Source organism: Odocoileus virginianus, chromosome 6, assembly GCF_023699985.2.
Source record: "Odocoileus virginianus isolate 20LAN1187 ecotype Illinois chromosome 6, Ovbor_1.2, whole genome shotgun sequence".
NCBI classification, from domain to species: domain Eukaryota; kingdom Metazoa; phylum Chordata; class Mammalia; order Artiodactyla; family Cervidae; genus Odocoileus; species Odocoileus virginianus.
The window spans coordinates 87,344,807-87,362,179 of NC_069679.1; the positions used below are offsets into that span (position 1 = coordinate 87,344,807).

General features: G+C 46.8%; 1 protein-coding gene across 8 annotated transcripts in view; it reads right to left on the bottom strand.

The window, feature by feature from the left end:
- Positions 1–17,373, bottom strand: part of FOXN3 (forkhead box N3) — a 435,192-nt gene that overhangs the window by 307,492 nt on the left and 110,327 nt on the right. For all 8 annotated transcript variants that reach the window (XM_070469776.1, XM_070469769.1, XM_070469771.1 and 5 more), the window contains one exon: positions 9,842–9,957. The gene's annotated coding sequence lies outside the window, so the exon portion shown is untranslated. The remainder of the gene's footprint in view (positions 1–9,841; positions 9,958–17,373) is intronic.

Consider the following 17,373-nt stretch of genomic DNA (forward strand, 5'->3'; position numbering starts at 1 on the left):
ATATACATATATATATATATATATCAAAAACAGATTCTTATGACGTTTCAGGTATTTTCACGTGAGGGATAAAGTTAAGTGCCATACAAATAATAGGCTGTCACTATTTAGAAGTATTTATCAAGTACCTAACTCCCTATCACATGCACACACACCACTCTGCAAAAAACAAAATGCACACCATCTCCTTATGTACCTTAGAGGACCCAGTGGAACACTCTATAAACCATGCAGTCCTCACCCTGAACTTAGCATTGCCCAATTTTCTTTCAGTTCACCTAAGACTGATTCACAAGAGAAGCTGTCCATTCACAGATCCAACTAACCACAGAGAAAATCTATTACATTCTAATTGGCAAGTAATTTCGACCTTCCAGTAGCTACTGCAACCAATTCCCTGCCTCGTTTTGTGCACCTGGAAAAATATGCTTTCTCTCTCTGGGGTAATGACATCCTCTGGTAGTCAAGGGAAAAAGTCAAAGACAGTGAGGTCTCCACAGCTCCCAGCAAGAATAAAGAAATGCAAAAAAAGTGGACTGAACTTACTTGCCGTGAGATGTGTTCATTTCACAAACCCACCTTCTCCTAGTGTTCTGAGTGTTGGTTAAAAGTCCAGCCACTGAGAGGCCACGGCCTAGGCTTGGGCGTGTGTCTTGCCCTTTGCAGAGCGCCTTCCCTTCTTTCACCGTGAGCCGCCATATTAACGAGGGCAACTCGGACGCCATTCTCTTTCAAAGGGTATCAGCTTCAAAACAGATCTCCTCTTCACACTCTGGGAGACGGCCCTGCTCTGAGTTGCAATTATTCCTTTGAAGCTAACTCTCTCCTATTAAACCAAAAACCTCTCACCTGAGTTACGTGGCTTTCACCACTGATGGAGATATGGGGGTTGAGTTGCTAAGTCGTGTCCAACTCTTGCAACCCCATGGACTATATCCCACTAGGCTCCTCTGTCCATGGGATTCTCTGGGCAAGGATACTGGAGTGGGTTGCCATTTCCTTCTCCAGGGGATCGTCCTGACCCAGGAATCAAGCCTGGGTCTCCTGCATTGCAAGCAGCTTTGAGATAAGCACAAGTCTGAATTTGAGCTCAGACAACTCCGTTCCTGGTCAACACCAAAATATCCATTCGGGGAGTTCACAGGCATATACCAGAGTGAGAGTAAAATAAATGTGGACACAGAAAGGTCCACTATAGGGAAAAAGCACAATACGGCACTTTTTGCCAGGAAGTAACAGCCCACCGTCTGCCTAGGCAGGGGGAATGCGGTCTGCCAGGTTTCCACAAGGAGACAAAGGTGTGACTGTGTATTCTTTAATTTTTAACTTTAATCATTTTTTGGCCACACTGCACAGCATGCAAGATCTTCCTTCCCCAACCAGGGATCGAACTCACGCCCCCAGCAGTGGAAGTATGGAGTCCCCACCACTGGACCGCCAGGCAATTCCCAGACTGTGTATTCTTAAGCCAGTGCTGCGGACAAATCATCATTCCAGAGGCCTTTAATTTCCCCTCCTTGAATGACGGAGAAGTCTTAATTGCTGCTACGTCCCTAACACGTGCCCACCTCCTGTTTGATAAGCAGGATAAGCCAGAGGCTGTGCACCTCAAGAAAACAGGGAGACAGGACAGGAGCAGCTGAGGCAAGGAGGTTCCCAGATCGTGGTTCTGCACCAGGAGAAGATTCCAAAAATGGTTTCAGGAGAGGCATAGGTTCCAACTTTTAATTTTTCCTAGTAAAGGATACTGAAGGCGCTGTCTCGCGCGTGTTTTTCTCTTTGCTCTGGACTGGGGAGAAGCTCATCTTTGAACTCTTATTTGTACATATCTGTCTGTCCCCCCACCCACCCCATCAGACTGGCAACCCAAGCAGGCCCCTCAGAATCCACCCTGGAGGACCCCTGGTGTTCGGGGACCACTGAAATAGACAGACCCCGAATCCGAGAATTATTACTTACTTCCTCATCTCACTTGAGAATCATCCACATTTCCTTATCTCCCTTCCGAGAACTTCTGTGAAACACCTTTTCTAAGGTGATATAATTATATGGCCATCTCCAAAAAGGAAAAATCAACACATTTTACATTGGATTCCTTTCAACCCTTGGTAAGAAAGGGGAGATAGAAATGAATTCTAACAAAAGGATGCATTCACACTTTCAGCCTAGTGGCCCGACCTACGCTGGCCAAGAACACAGGTGTGAAGAAGGCGAACGCCTCCTTTCACAGGCAGACAGCAGAAGGAGCAAGGACCAAAGGGTTCCATCTATTCTTCTTGACACAAACCTACTCTTCCACCGGCCAAGATCGTGGTTCTGAAGGCAACCCACAGGCAGAGTCTGGACCCAAACCAGGGCTTTCTGCAACTAAAGATGTGGACCAGCTCAATGTATGGATTCTTGCAAACGAGGCCCACATGGGTTACAGTGTCCCGCTCAGGGCTTCTGCGTGAAAATCTTGCTCATCCCTTGAGACTAGAGCTCGTATTCAGCCTCTCCCTTCTTGGCAAACAGCTTGCCAGGGCCTTCAGCCTCAAGAACTGTTTGCTGGGACTTCCCTGGTGGTACAGGGGATAAGAATCTGTCTGCCCACGCAGGGGACACGGGTTCAATCCCTGGTCAGGGAAGATCCCACATGCCGTGTAGCAACGAAGCCCGTGCGCCGCGACTCCCGAAGCCCTTGGCACCTCCAGCCTATGCTCCCCCCGAGAGACGCCCCCACGGTGAGGAGCCCCCGCCGAGCAGCGAAGACTCGGAGCAACCCGTGCAGATAGGTTATTGTTTAAAACAGAACTGTTGGTTGAATGAATGAATGAGTTCTGATACTGTCTCTGCTATCTTTCAGGACAGAGAAACAAATGATTCAGAAATCTTTTCGACTCATTCTCATTAATGAATGGATTTTAATCTCATTACCAGTTATCAGTCAAAACCATAATTCTTGAGTCAGAACAATTATCATCATTTAAGAGCTATCATAAAATGAGTGTTTACTGTCTGCCAAGCACTGTGCCAAATATTTAACTTTCATTTATTTATTTATTTTTAATTGCAGTGTAGTTGACATAAAACATTATATTAGTTCCAGGGATACAACACAGCATTCCAACAATCAAATACCTTATGAAAGGATCACCAGGGCAAGTCCAATAAACCTTGGTCAGCACGCATATTACTACAGTGTTACTAACTCTATTCCTTGTGCTGTATATGACATTCCCATGACTTAAAGATTTCATGGCTAGAAGTCTTCCTCTCTTAATTCCCTTCCCATTTTACCCAACCGTCCTCCCCCGTACCAAATATTTTATAAGAATTATTTTATTTAGTTTCCAGTCCAACTCTATAAGGTAAATATCACTATCCCCATTTTACAGATGGGCAAACGGAGGCTCAGATACCGCCCATTATTTTCTAGGGGCCCACAGCTCAGAAATCTACACCCGAAGTCATTCAGCCAGAAAGAGGCAGGACAGGAGTCTGAAACTCTGGCTGATATTCTTGTCCCTAACATCCCCCTGGGGCCCTTGGGTCCCTTCACCAAAAGTACCCTGACCAGAGGCCACGCTTTCACAGGACATTCAGTCAGTGGATGAATCAGTCCTTGGGAGAGTTTTCTGTTTGGTTTATTAACATTCAGGCCCCACTTACAACTCAAGCATAACTTCCCCTGACATTAAAGTAACTGGGAACTGAGATTAATTGCCCAGTTTTTAATTACAGTTGGCCCCTTGGCCCTCCATGTTCTAAGTACCCTGTCTCTCGGGTCACTTTGACAACAAGTGATCTGTTGTTGGCTATTCGGAAAGAGCTTTAGTGTCTGAGCAGTTTATGATTAAAAATAAAGGGTTCTAGCCTAACACACTCTTTACGTGGCCCACAAATGCCTCAAATAATGAGATGGTCACAGGAAGACACACGGAACTGAATTTCCGGACTGTCTGCACACGCTCTAACCTGTCAGGCTGTCTCTGCCTCTTCTGCCCTCAGACACCGTGTTGAATAGGGATTTCTTTTTCCCTTTCTGGAGTCTCTCATTTTCTCCATTGTATTCATTTGGAGGGGGGAAAAAAAGAAGATCTCATAAATGTCATTTCCTATTCCAAGCAACTTGCTATAGGCAACTACACCATTACTTTGTACAAATAAATTTACATAAATCATTATTAGAATGTTTTATCTTAGCAACATTATTTGGTTCCCAAAGCACAAATTAAATGCATGCTTAAAGCAGAATATTTTAAAGTTACTCCTATACTGTTTATGAGATGGGATTAGAAATTTCCATCTAATTCTTCTTTCAGAATGGAATTCCTTTAGTTTTCTTTGAACATTTAGAAACCACATGTATAATTGTCTGGGGGGGTTTCTGGAAGCCAGCAATGCAATAGATGATTCTGATACAGTTGGTCCACTTTTCAGAGTCTGTTCCCTTTGATTCCGCAGGGTCGGTTTTCAACAATCAGTGATTCGGAAGGCCAGGAGCCAGGGAAATGAAAACCGTCTCCTGATTAGATGGGTTTTTATCCGATGTTATTCTGCAAGCACACTGGTCCTCAGTTGTGGTTTGACTTTTTCTTTTTTCTAATAAACAAATTTGTAAATAAACTTGCTGAAAATGGAGCTGGGTTTGTACTCGCTGTTTGTGTTGGGAAGATGCCTGTTTGGATCAACTGCACCACACATGGCAAGTCTCCGCTGGCTCAAGTTCTGCTCCACCCAAGATTGCAAAATAAAGTCTTTTATTCCTCTATATAAAGGCAGTGCCCATTTTGAAAACAAGCCGCAATTGTCAACATCGGGAAGAGAGTGAAGACGGACGGAATGGCAGGAGCGCATTCGCCAGCCCTGGTCCCACGGTCTGCTGATTCCAGAGAAGCCCTTCATGACGTCACGGCGCGTCTTCTCATCGGGGTCCTAAAGGACTGGGCTCCCCACTCAGGGTGGTGACCTTCTCCCAGTGGGTGGTCTGGGAACAGACTCCAAAGCCAGTGTCAGGGAAGCGGGGCCCCATGTGGTCGAGGACACAACCCTCATGAAGGGTGAGTGAGGCAGTCACGTGGAGTTTGCCCAACAGTAAGACAGACCGGGGCACAGAGCAAAGCAGCGCGACTCACTAGCTGTGATGATGCAGAATTTAAACCTTCCTTGCCTGTTACCTCATCTTAAAATGAGATTACTTGCACCTACTCCACAAGTTTGTTTGGGCTATTAAATGAAACCAGGAAGGCAAAAGCGTAGAACAGCATGACTCTTGGAAGAGGCTCAGTAAACAGTAGCTGACATTAATCTACAAGGATGACCAGTGGGGTGAAGCTGGGGTGATCATATCTATGCACTGCCCATACCAGCATATTTCCGGGTGTGAAAGGGAGGGCTGTATCATAATACGTCGGGTCAACTGGCAAACGCTATGGTACTCTCAGGTATACTGGGGCGTGTGTGACTATTACAGTTCCAGTCCTTCACCATTCAAAACCCAGTAAAGAAGTAAGGTAGCAATCACACCCTACATATTTTACAACTCACGATACCTTTTATGGTTCTTTCATAAACTGTTTTGTTCGAGCCTTTCATAAACTGTGTGAAAAAGTATTGGTCTGAGTTAATTAGCCTTTAATGAAGAGCAGACAAAAGACAGATAATGTTTGAGCTTTCCCACAGTGACCCAGTGTTGCAGGGGCAGGCAGGGCCTCAAGCATCCTTCTTGCTCTTCCCTCCTTCCCAGTCTCCTAGCAACAAGAAGCACGTGACTGGTTGTGGCCAATGGACTATCAACGTGGAACTGGTCTGAGTCACTTCTGGTCTAAGCCACCTAAGAATGGGTGTGTGTTCTCACTCTTTTTTCACATATCGCAGCAACCAGGAAGCAACATTTTGAGACGGAGGTGTCACAAGATGGGGAAGACAGGAAACCTCAGAAGCTGGAGGCAGCAAAGCCACACTGGTGCAATCCAACTCTGCCTGAGTAAGAAATAAACTCTTATTGCACGAAGCCCCGAGGCTGGGGGTGTACTCTTTACCCTGGGATATGACATAGCCTGCCTTGGCTGGGCAAGTTAGCAGGACTAGAACCCACATCTCCAGCTTTCACCAGTTTTCACTCAACAGTATCATAAAATCCCACCAGACTGGGAAAATGTTGCCAAGATTAAATGCCATAGCTTACTCATGGCAAGTCTTCAATGCTTACTCAATTTAAAACAAAATGTTTATCTGGTTTAAAATAAAATAGTTCATACCCGGTGCCAAGTGAAAAAAGTTCCAAAATTCAGGGTACATTTTAATTTGGTGTTTATTTGTTCCAACATCTATATTAACCCAAGAAGTCTGGACACCTCATTTTAAAGATAACCCTAATAATTAGGTTGTTGAAATGAAACAGCCTCAATGTCAAATCTAGCTTTAACTGAAAATTAAATAGATGAACAGAAAGATCCAACAGAGGATGACCAATTCTCTATCTCAGTCTAGAAGACTCCTCTCATCCTCTCTGGCTTATTCAAATCCTACTCAACCTTCCATCCTATTTTCTTTTCTTTTTTTTAGATTTCTTTTGGTGAGGACCATTTTTAAGGCCTTTATTGTATATATTACAATACTACTTGTATTTTATGTTTTGGTTTTCGGCTGCGAGGCATGCGGGATCTAGTTCCCTGACCGGGAATCAAATCCATACCCCCTGCATTGGAGGGTGAAGTCTTGGCCACTGGACCACCAGGGAAGCCCCCGTATTTTCTTTATGAAGGAAAAAGGTCTACCCCTCAAATTCTGCAAACACTTGTGTTATGCAACTGCCTAGGCCAGAGAAGGGCAAGTTTTTTCTGTAACGGGTCAGAAAGTAAATTCTTTATGGTTTCTGACCCACCTATTCAACTCTGCCTTTGTAATGGAAAAGATAATCTGGAAATGAAAAAGCATGACTATGTTCTGATATCAGATCGATTGTATTATTTGTAGCCAAAGATGGAGAAGCTCATCTTTGAAATATCAATACCCTCGGATATGCAGATGACACCACCCTTATGGTAGAAAGCGAAGAAGAACTAAAGAGCCTCTTGATAAAAGTGAAAAAGTTGGCTTAAAACTCAACATTCAGAAAACTAACATCATGGCATCCAGTCCCATCACTTCATGGCAAATAGATGGGGAAACACTGGAAACAGTGAGAGACTTAATTTTGGGGAGCTCCAAAATCACCGCAGATGGTGACTGTGGCCATGAAATTCAAAGACGCTTGCTCCTTGGAAGAAAAGCTATGAACAACCTAGACAGCACACTGAAATGCAGAGATATCACTTTGCCAACAAAGGTCCGTCTAGTCAAAGCCATGGTTTTTCCAGTGGTCATGTATGGATGTGAAGGTTGGACCATAAAGAAAGCTGAGCGACGAAGAATTGATACTTTTGAACTGTGGTGTTGGAGAAGACTCTTGAGGGTCCCTTGGACTGCAAGGAGGTCCAACCATCCTAAAGGAAATCAGTCCTGAATATTCATTGAAAGGACTGATGTTGAAGCTGAAACTCCAGTACTCTAGTCACCTGTTGTGAAGAACTGACTCATCTGAAAGGACCCTGATGCTGGCAAAGATTGAAGGCGGGAGGAGAAGGGGACGACAGAGGATGACATGGTTGGATGGCATCACTGACTCCATGGACATCAGTATAAGCAAGCTCTGGGAGTTGGTGATGGACAGGGAGGCCTGGCGTGCTGCAGTCCATGGGGTCGCAAAGTCGGACACGACTGAGTGACTGAACTGAACTCACTGTGTTCCAATAAAACTGAATTTGCACATGTGGTCAATCGTTCAGTAGTGACTCTTTACAACTCCACGGACTGTAGCCTGCCAGGCTCCTCTGTCCATGAAATTCTTCAGGCAAGAATACTGCAGTGGGTTGCCATTCCCTCCTGCAGAGGATCTTCCTGACTCAGATCAAACCCACATCTTCTGCATTGGCAGGCGGATTCTTTACCACTAGCCCAACATGTGAAGTCCCCAAAACTTAACTGAGGGACATTGAAATCTGAATTCTATATCATTTCTATGAAGAAAAAAATGCTATTCTTCTTTTAATTTTTTCCAATCACCTAAAAGCATAAAAACCATGTCGGCATGTCCACCCCCAGCAACAAGGAGTGAGCCTCACCTGCCTGGCGGGCCATCATTGACCCACCCAAGCTTAGCAAAGGTAGGGCAACAACAGATTAAGCAACTGCTTTCATGGGAGGAGAACAGAAGTTCTGCTATTCCAGTTCTTCCACTTCCTGGAAGCCAGGGACGCAGAGGTCTGAATCCAGGAAGGCCGGAGCTCCTGGGTCTGCCAGGCGCTTGGTCTCACAGAGCACAGTGAAGCAGGGTGAGTGTGGCTAGGCAGAGCTGCCGGGATGAGCAGCAGCCTCAAGCCCTGGAAAGCAGCCACTGCTGGATCCAAAAGAGCTAAGTGCGGGCAGGGTCCGCTGGGCCATCGCTAAATGAACCAGCCCGCCGGGCTCCCGTCTGTGACCACGGCTACAGCTTCAGTCCCGAGGCCCTCCCCGTATCCTGGGTTTCAGAACTCTTGGTACAGTCTTGGCATCAACTTGCAGACTCATGCTCCTGGCTCCTGCTTCCCACCCTCCCTTCCATTCCACTTCTCAGCTCAGAATCAGCTCCTTGGGAATCACCAGGCCCTGATCTCACAGGGCACTTGGTTCATCTCGGGGGCCCCGTCAAGCCACGCCTTCCAGCCAGAGCGTGGAGGGGAGGGGCAGGTGTGGACGGGCAGACACTCAGTAGACAAGCAGAGGCCAGGCATGGACAAGCCCGAAGAGGCAGAAGGCTGGCCAGGGTGCAGGGTGACCAGGGTCCCCTGGAGGCAGCTGTCAGCCAAGGCAGCCAAGGCAGGGGGTCCCCAGGGGAACTTTCAGGGGGCCAGGCCCAGAGTGGGAGCCTGGCTCTGGCTGGGTCAGAGGCTCGGGGTCCTCCAAGATCCGACTGGTCCAGGCACCAGGGCTCTCCCGGGCCAGGCTCAAGGCGGGCTCACTCCTGCCATCAATCAGGCCAGGCGGATCCTGTTCCCTCCGGCAGAATGACCCCAGTGACAAGGCCCGCTGGAGACCCGCCGTCCTCCATGAACTCTCCTCTAAGTATTTCAGCCCCAGTCCTCAGTCTTCTCATTCCCTGAACCAGAGAGCCACCCAGCACACAGCCCCAGCCAGCAGCTGAGCACCCCCGCCATTGTCTTACCAGCGAGTCTAGGCTCTTTGGCTCAAGTGTGAGCTGCCTGAGGATATACCTTATATTTTTATACATCTTATAGTTTTTTATCCCCATCTGTCCCGAGCACACAAAACAGCTACTTAATCATATTCATGAAACTCAATTCAAAGGTCCAACATGAGGGAGATTACTATAATTCAGGTGAAACACAGCATTGAGTTGGCCAAAAAGTTCGTCCGTTAAGATCTGCTGGAAAAACTCAAACAACCTTTTTGGCCTACCCAATATTATGGGCAAGAAAATGATTTAGAGGAACCGTGTACAGGAGAAGCTAGTTTCTATACGAAAATTCCCAGCGACACTCCTACGTCTTCCTGTGTCTATGACACACACCAAAGTTTTAAATAAAGACGTAATTCAACATTCTTATTATCTTAATGCCTAAACTGATTGACCACACTGTCAGTTTGATCAGCTGCATAAATTGATCATTAAGAAGATCGGGAAGAAGAGGGAGAGAACATCAATTGCTGGAAAAGCAATCAATCTGGCATTTGCATTTAAATATGGCTTTGGTATTTCATTTATTCAGTGTAATCTCCATGAGGCGTAAACCAGCTGGGGAAGGCACGGCGTGGTTACCTGAGTCAGAATGGGTCCAGGAAACCACGGTCAGCATTGCTCCAGTCACAGAAAGGACAGAGAGGCCTCCATGATCACAAGAACGCTGGTCTTCCAGGAGATGGTGCGTCTAGTGGCTGGTGGAGAGGAGCAGAGGGAAGACGGGATTAGAGCAGAGGAGAGCAAACCCTCTCAACCACAGGGAACATCATCTCTAGCCTACCTCTCTAAAGCACGACACACTTCAATGAAGAAGTCAATTGCAACGGCACCTCTTTATTTCTGGGAAAGTTATTGAAGCATCAAGTCTTTCACGATGGAGTATTCTTGAAACTGCCTCATGGGGCATAAAAGAAGCCAGAGATTTAAAAATACATGCTACAGACACGGTGAGATCATCTTATTTTACTATAGCTGCCATTGAGACATTTGTGAGATCATTTTATTTTACCAGAGCTGCCAATGAAACACGCATCTATATAAAGGGAAAACATCAGAGTGCCAGCAAGCATTCAAGGCCAGTGTCCCGCCACACGAACCCAACCTTGATCCTCCGGGTAGACCAGGTGGACAGGCTGCAAAGTCAACGACTCTCTAGTCTGTTGTTGTTAAATAAAATTACTCCGGCTCTATTTCTGGAGAAAAAGATCCCATCAAGCTGAAGCTCACATGTGGACTGCAAGTCTGGAGGCCACAGTCAACCACTAATCTTACAGGATAGAAAAGCTGATACATGAGATGCATGTGTGCTCGGTTGCTTCAGTCGTGTCTGACTCTTTTGCGATCCTGTGGACTGTAGCCCACCAGGCTCTTCTGTCCACGGGGACTGTCCAGGCAAGAATACTGGAGTGGGTTGCCATGCCCTCCTCCAGTGATCGTCCCGACCCAGGGACTGAACCTGGGTCTCCCGTGTCTCTTGCATTGCAGGCAGATTCTTTACCACTGAGCCATCAGGGAAGTCCAGGAGCATAATAATTCCTGGTGGAAGATATTTTGTTGGCCTACACCTCAAGGAAGAGACAGCAGTGACTCTCTCGTGAAAAGAATGAGGGAGCTTCCCCGGTGGTCCAGTGGTTAAGACTCCACGCCACCAGTGCAGGGGGCACAGGTTCCATCCCTGGTCAAGGAACTAAGATCCCACATGCCGCCCGTTGCAGCCGAAAGATAAGATTCCAAAAAGATATTAAAAAAAAAAAAAAAAGGAAAAGAATGGTGTGAGCCTATGAGCCTTAGAGTGAGAATGTTAGGAAATAAATTCATTGAGTCAGTGGACTCTCAAACAGTGGTCCCCAAAATGGCAGCAGCAGTATCATCCTGACTGTTGGAATTGCAAATCCTTGGTTCCGCCCACAAGGCTCTGCATCTGCATGTCAGGAGGTGGGTCCCAGGGATCTGCTTTAACAAGCCATCCTAGGGGAACACGGATATACCTCAAATCATTAATTTATCTACCCATCCAAAGACACTGAGTCTCTTGTTGCAAAGGAAAATTATCCTACTCCAGAGGGACTTCCCTAGTGGTCCGGCCGCTAAGACCTGTGCTCCCAGCCCAGGGCGCGAGCGTGCAATTGCTGGTAAGGGAGCCAGATCCCCGAGCTGTAACTGAAGATCCAGAGACCACAATGAAGGCCGGGGCAGCCAAGTGAGTATTTTTCTTAAAGCTCCCAGCTCTAATGCACCTTAATCTTCAATTAAGGACAAAGTACTAGGCTCGGGGGTAGGGAGGGAGGAAGGGTCAGAAACACGGTGATGAAATCCCTGCCTTGGAGAAGTGTACCGTCTTCTGTGGGAGATAAGACAGGTATTTGCTGCTGTTTAATCACTAAGTCGTATCCGACAGTCTTGCAACCCCATGGACTGTGACCCCGCAGGCTCCTCAGTCCATGTCGGAAGATCCCCTGGAGAAGGAAATGATGACCTGGAGAATCCCATGGACAGAGGAGCCTGGTGGGCTACAGTCCATGGGGTCGCGAGGAGTCGGACACGACTTAGTGACAACGAGAGCAACAAGTGCAGCGGGAGACAGACACACAGGCACCTCGAACAGAGTTCAACTGTGTGTCGCCTCTAACAGACCATCAGACGGTTACAAAGGAGACCTCCGGGGCACGGAGGCAGGTCAGGAAAAGCATCGAGACAGTCATAGGGGTCTTGAGATCCAGACAGGATTTTTACAGGCAGGGAACAGGCAAAAGCTGGAGCAAAAGCCCAGAGGTGAGAAGGCAAGAGAGCTGTTCAGATGCACGGAGGAGCCAGGTCTGACCGAAAAGTGAGCAACTTGGAGGTGACCTGGGTGAGACAAGGTCACTGCCGAGCAGACAAGTCGCCGCGAGGGGCCGGGGCATCTCCTCCTGGCACGGGGACCACCCGGGGCACCTGCTGAGTGTGCTCAGAAGCTGATGTCAGAGAAACCGGGTGACTGAATTAGTTAGGAGTCCAGTCTGGTTTTTCCGTACTTTTAGGACTGCTTTTTCTAGAGGGGGGCATCTCAAAGGCTGCTTCAAGGATGAACGACGGAAGGTTTGCCCTGGAGGAAGGCCCAAAAGAAAATTTTAAAGTAGGGTAACAATCTGGATACCACAGTCCCCTCAGGCCATTCTGCAAAGGGGCAATATATTACCACATCTAAAATGCCCCCGAGGGCATGGGTGGTTTTAGTTTATAAAATAACTCCAGTGGAGAAGGACGTGCTTTAGCCAAAAGGAACAGATAAACCAGGGGCTGGGGGAGAGGGGTGCAGGGGTGTCAAAAGGTGCAGTTAAAAGCAAGCCTTGGAGATACTGCAAACAACAGGGTGACTACAGTTAAGACCACACTGCACATATGAAGGCTGCCAAGAGTGGACCTTAAAAGTTCTCATCACAAGAAATAGAAAATTGTAAAAGGTGGTGGATGTCAAGTCAACTCATTGCAATCATTCTGCAATGTATACAAATACCGAAACATCATACACCTGAAACTACTATACTTTTATGTCAATCACACCTCAATTAAAAAAATTAAAATATGTCCAGGGACTTCCATGTTGGTCCAGTGGTTAAGAATCTACCTTCCGATGCAGGGGATGAGGGTTCAACACCTGGTCGGGGAACTAAGTCCGTGTCCTGCAACTGAGCCCGTCAGGTCCAGAGCCCACGTGCCACCACTGGAGAAGCCCAAGTACCACAACAGAAATCTCCTGCGCGCCACAACTAAGACCAGACGCAGCCAAATAAGTAAATATTTTCCAAAAAAATCAATGTTAGCTGCAAGTATCGTCATTAAAACAAAACAAAACGAAAAACCATGCCCCAAAAGTTAAACCAATACTCAACACCTCCAATTAGAGAGAAAAGGAAAACTACTTTTCATGATCAAGAAGGTATGACTTTGGCTTCCAGAAGACTGACATAAATAGCAGGCTTTATTTCCTGGTGCTGCTAGATGAATGACGGAGAACTGAAAATGCTTTTGATGTCACGCACAGCTCTGATGGAGACCGAGCTGGAATCAGAATCAGCCGCTTTATAAACCTCAGTTTTTCATCCATCAAGAATTAGAGACACTGACTTGCCTCACCTCCTTTGAAATTTAAATAAGAAAATAGACAAGAAGTTGCTATGAAAATTATAAAGTGCAGTATTACACAGGGGTATATTTTTATTGTACGTATAATTATACTCGCTGAGACATTTGAGTACCAATCAATACGTGTTATTGTTTTGGCCTTTGAAAATATAAAAGTAAAATGTTTCTTATGCCCTTCAGACTCTCCTTTTAAATATTTGCAGACAGAGCAAAGTTCTAAGGCACAAACTTGGCATCAACCAAACCATCTTCCCAAAAGACATTTCAAGGTAAATTTTTCACTTCTAAATTTTTAAAGTATATTTTTCACTTCTATTTTTTTTTTTTTTTAACTTTTATTCCTCTGACCACGATAGAGCATCCAGATATCTTTCAGCAGCTCCTGGTGAGCACGACTCAGTCTGCGGCAACACAGACATATGATGCAGATAATTTATCATCTCTGCAGTAGTTTAGTCCCAGATGGACCATTTACTAATTTATTTCCATATGTAACTGGCAGAGAGATTAATCAGGCTTCCAACTCAGAAATCTGAATTGTGCTTTATTCCCTTAACAGGCTAACTCTGGGCCAGAGGAAGTACACGTTTACATAGAAAACCAAGAGTTCTCTTAAAAAGGCTGTTGACCTCGGACACAGGCCTTTAAAGACACACACAAACGCGCACACACACACACACGCACACGCACACATCAGCCTGCTCCTTATGTCAACCTGGAGGGCTGGTTCTTTCTTTAGACGCTAATGGGCTTCCCATAGGAGCTGAGTCTGATAGAACTGCAGGCAGAAGTAATGCCCGAGCAGGCCCGGTTGCCACCACAGCTCCGTATGCAAGCTCGGGGTCTCGAATTTCTGCAACTGAAGAGATCTTTTTGCCATGGTGCTACGCCCAGCTGGCCGGCCGTGCAGCACCGGGCCCTGGAAAGTATGTGCTTTCTTTTTTCCACTCTTTTTAAGGGTCTGAACTTGATGGAATCCAGCACTTGCTGTAGCTGCAGCAAGCGATGGCTAATGAACTGTTAGCATTGCTCTCCGTCCCCCTGAGTTCAACTCTCAGTCTACTTTTGTTTTTAATTCTATCCCAGTGATATCAGCCTTTAGCAGAGAGAGGTTAAGGGGATTATTGTCGGATGACGGTGCTTGCAACTCGAAGGCCAGCCAGTCCCAGCTCGGGGCAGAAAGGAAACTGACTAGTTTGGTCTTCAGTGCAATCCAAAGCCACAGCTCGGGAGGCAGGGCCACGGAGAGAGGTGGCCAGCCGGATCTCCACACCTGGGTCACTAATCAACCAAGTGCATTTGGAAAAGTCACCAACCAGTTCACGTTCACAATTTTCTCCTCTGTAACATGAGTTTAACTCCCTGAGGTTCCTTCTGGCTCTAAAATCTTTGATTCCAAGCAGATTAAAAAAAAATTATCAACCATCCACCTGGTTTGTGTTTGGATGATGCCAAACAGCCAAAAGCTTGGAAGCATCTGAATGTGGCTGAATTGGTTCTGATGCCTGGTGCTGTGACAGACACAGACTTAAGAATCTCAGTATCCAACAGACTGTCTTTGAGCAGAAGACAGTGGTCAACGTCTTTGAGGCTTGATTGTTTGGTGATGCGTATCTTTGGGAGTCTTTAAGAATTCAGTGAAATACAAGTTTGAAATACTGTTCTAGGTCTGGCCAAAGCTACGGAAGTACTTAAACCAGGTCCTGTGTCTTTGACACATTTACATCACAATTAAGAAAAGATACAACTCATCCTAATATAGTGAAAGAAGTGCTACAATTTGAAGACCAACTGTTATGGACACATGATGGAAAGGATGGAAAACTCATCTCAATGAGTGCAAGAGGGGGGAGATCTGTAAGGTTTTCTGGAAGAATTGGGATTCAAGCTGGGAGGGTGGGAGGAAAGGAATCTGGGCAGAGCCAGCAGCAAGAGCACAGGCCTAGCGACATCCCCCGGGGCCAAGATACAGTATTTATTACCCTGGGACAGGCCCCCGGGTGCCCCAGAAAGAGATGGAGTGACAGGGAAGGCTGGAAGGGACTAAGGCTGGACAGCAGCCTAGGGACCGGCTCTCAGCCCGTGACCACTGAGAGCGTCAGTAACAGCGAGGCAGCGGAGACTCCCAGCGAGCTCTGCCCCAGGCAGTTTATCCTGGCAATCCTATTACCATTTACGATTGGTAATACTAGGAGCAGTCTGTACCTCCATTTTTCTGTTATTCATTTCATGCTGCCACTATTTGGGAATCCCTCAAATTTACTTTTTTCCAAATCAATTTCCTGGCCCTTCAAACGGAAGCAATTGCGTTCCCTACCAGCACAGCCAGGATTTACGTCTGAATGACTAGTGCGGCCTAGGGCTCAACGTCTAGGTTTCTCTGTTTTTCTATTCTTAGGAAAGAGTTAAGGAAACACGGCCTAGACTGGTGTTTTTTGGAGTTTTTTTTTTTTTTATACTGGAAAATATTTGGGGATTCTGAAAAAAAAAATGAACTATACAGATGTCTCAACTGTTGGAAGAGCTTGCGCTCCTCAAACAGACAAAAGTTGAACTATCATCCAAAGTCGTTCACTGGGGGGACTTCCCTGGCGGTCCACTGGTTAAGACTTCACTTTCCAAATGAAGAGGTTCAGGTTCGATTCCAGTTGGGGAGCTAAGATCACACATGTCTTGTGGCCAAAAAAACCAGAACATAAACAACAGAAGTAATAGTGCAACAAATTTAATAAAGACTTTAAAATCATCCCCATAAAAAAAAAAAAAAAAACCCCAGAAAACAAGGTAGTTCATTGGCACTTTTGATCTCTAGTTTCAGAGCTCCAGGTTAATGACCCCAAGGCTTCCAGGGCTCCTCAAATGTAATAGCAGAACATCCAGTAAACCCTCACACCAGCGGCATTTGATTCCTCTGCCTTGGGGGGCGCCAAGCGCAGGTGGCTTCCTGCAGCTGTCACAGGGGCAAGCCGCCCACCAGGGTACCTGGGCCCCGCCAGGCAGCCCGGGGGCTGGGGGAGGGCATTTGCAAGCCTGCCTTGCCCCAGGCCCCAAAGATGGTCTAGGGCTCTGTGTGAATACAGCCAGAGGGCGCCCCTCTGAGAAAGGAGCAGCCTTCAGTACGAGTCCGACTCCAGTCGTGTCAGACTCCTCGGGACCCCGTGGACTGCAGCCCGCCAGGCTCCTCTGTCCGTGGAATTCTCCAGGTCAGAAGACTGCAGTGGGTAGCCATTCCTTTCTCCAGGAGATCTTCCCAACCCGGGGGTCGAACCCAGGTCGTCTGCCTTGGCAGGCGGTTTCTTTACCACTGAGCCACCAGGGAAGCCTTTAATATGAGCCACCATCAAAAGAAGATCGCCCTGGAAGATAGAGACTTCAGTCCGCGTCTCTGGGCGGTTGGCACTATAGATGGGCATCACTCAGAGGGAAGTTTCAACAGTAGTTTCATTTTGGAATACCTTGTTGTTAATTTTTTTTAATGTGGACCATTTGTACAGTCTTTATTGAATCTTGGGCTTCCCTGATAGCTCAGTTGGTAAAGAATCCCCCTGCAATGCAGGAGACACCAGTTCAATCCCTGCGTTGGGAGATCCCCTGGAGAAGGCCTAGGCTACCCACTCCAGTATTCTTGGGCTTCCCTTGTGGCTCAGCTGGTCAAGAATCCACCTGCAATGTGGGAGACCTGAGTTCCATCCCTGGGTTGGGAAGATCCCCTGGAGGAGGGAAAGGCTACCCACTCCAGTCTTCTGGCCTGGAGAACACCATGGACTACAGTCCATGGGGTCGAAAAGAGTCGGACACCACGGAGCCACTTTGGCTTTCACATATTGAATCTTAGCTTCCCAGCTGGGATCAAACCTGCACCTCCTGCGATGGAAGGCAAAGTCTTAGCCACCAGACTGCGAAGGACATCCCTAGATCACCTTATTTAGAAGAAAAGTGAAGTCGCTCAGTCGTGTCCAACTCTTTGCAACCCCATGGACTGTAGC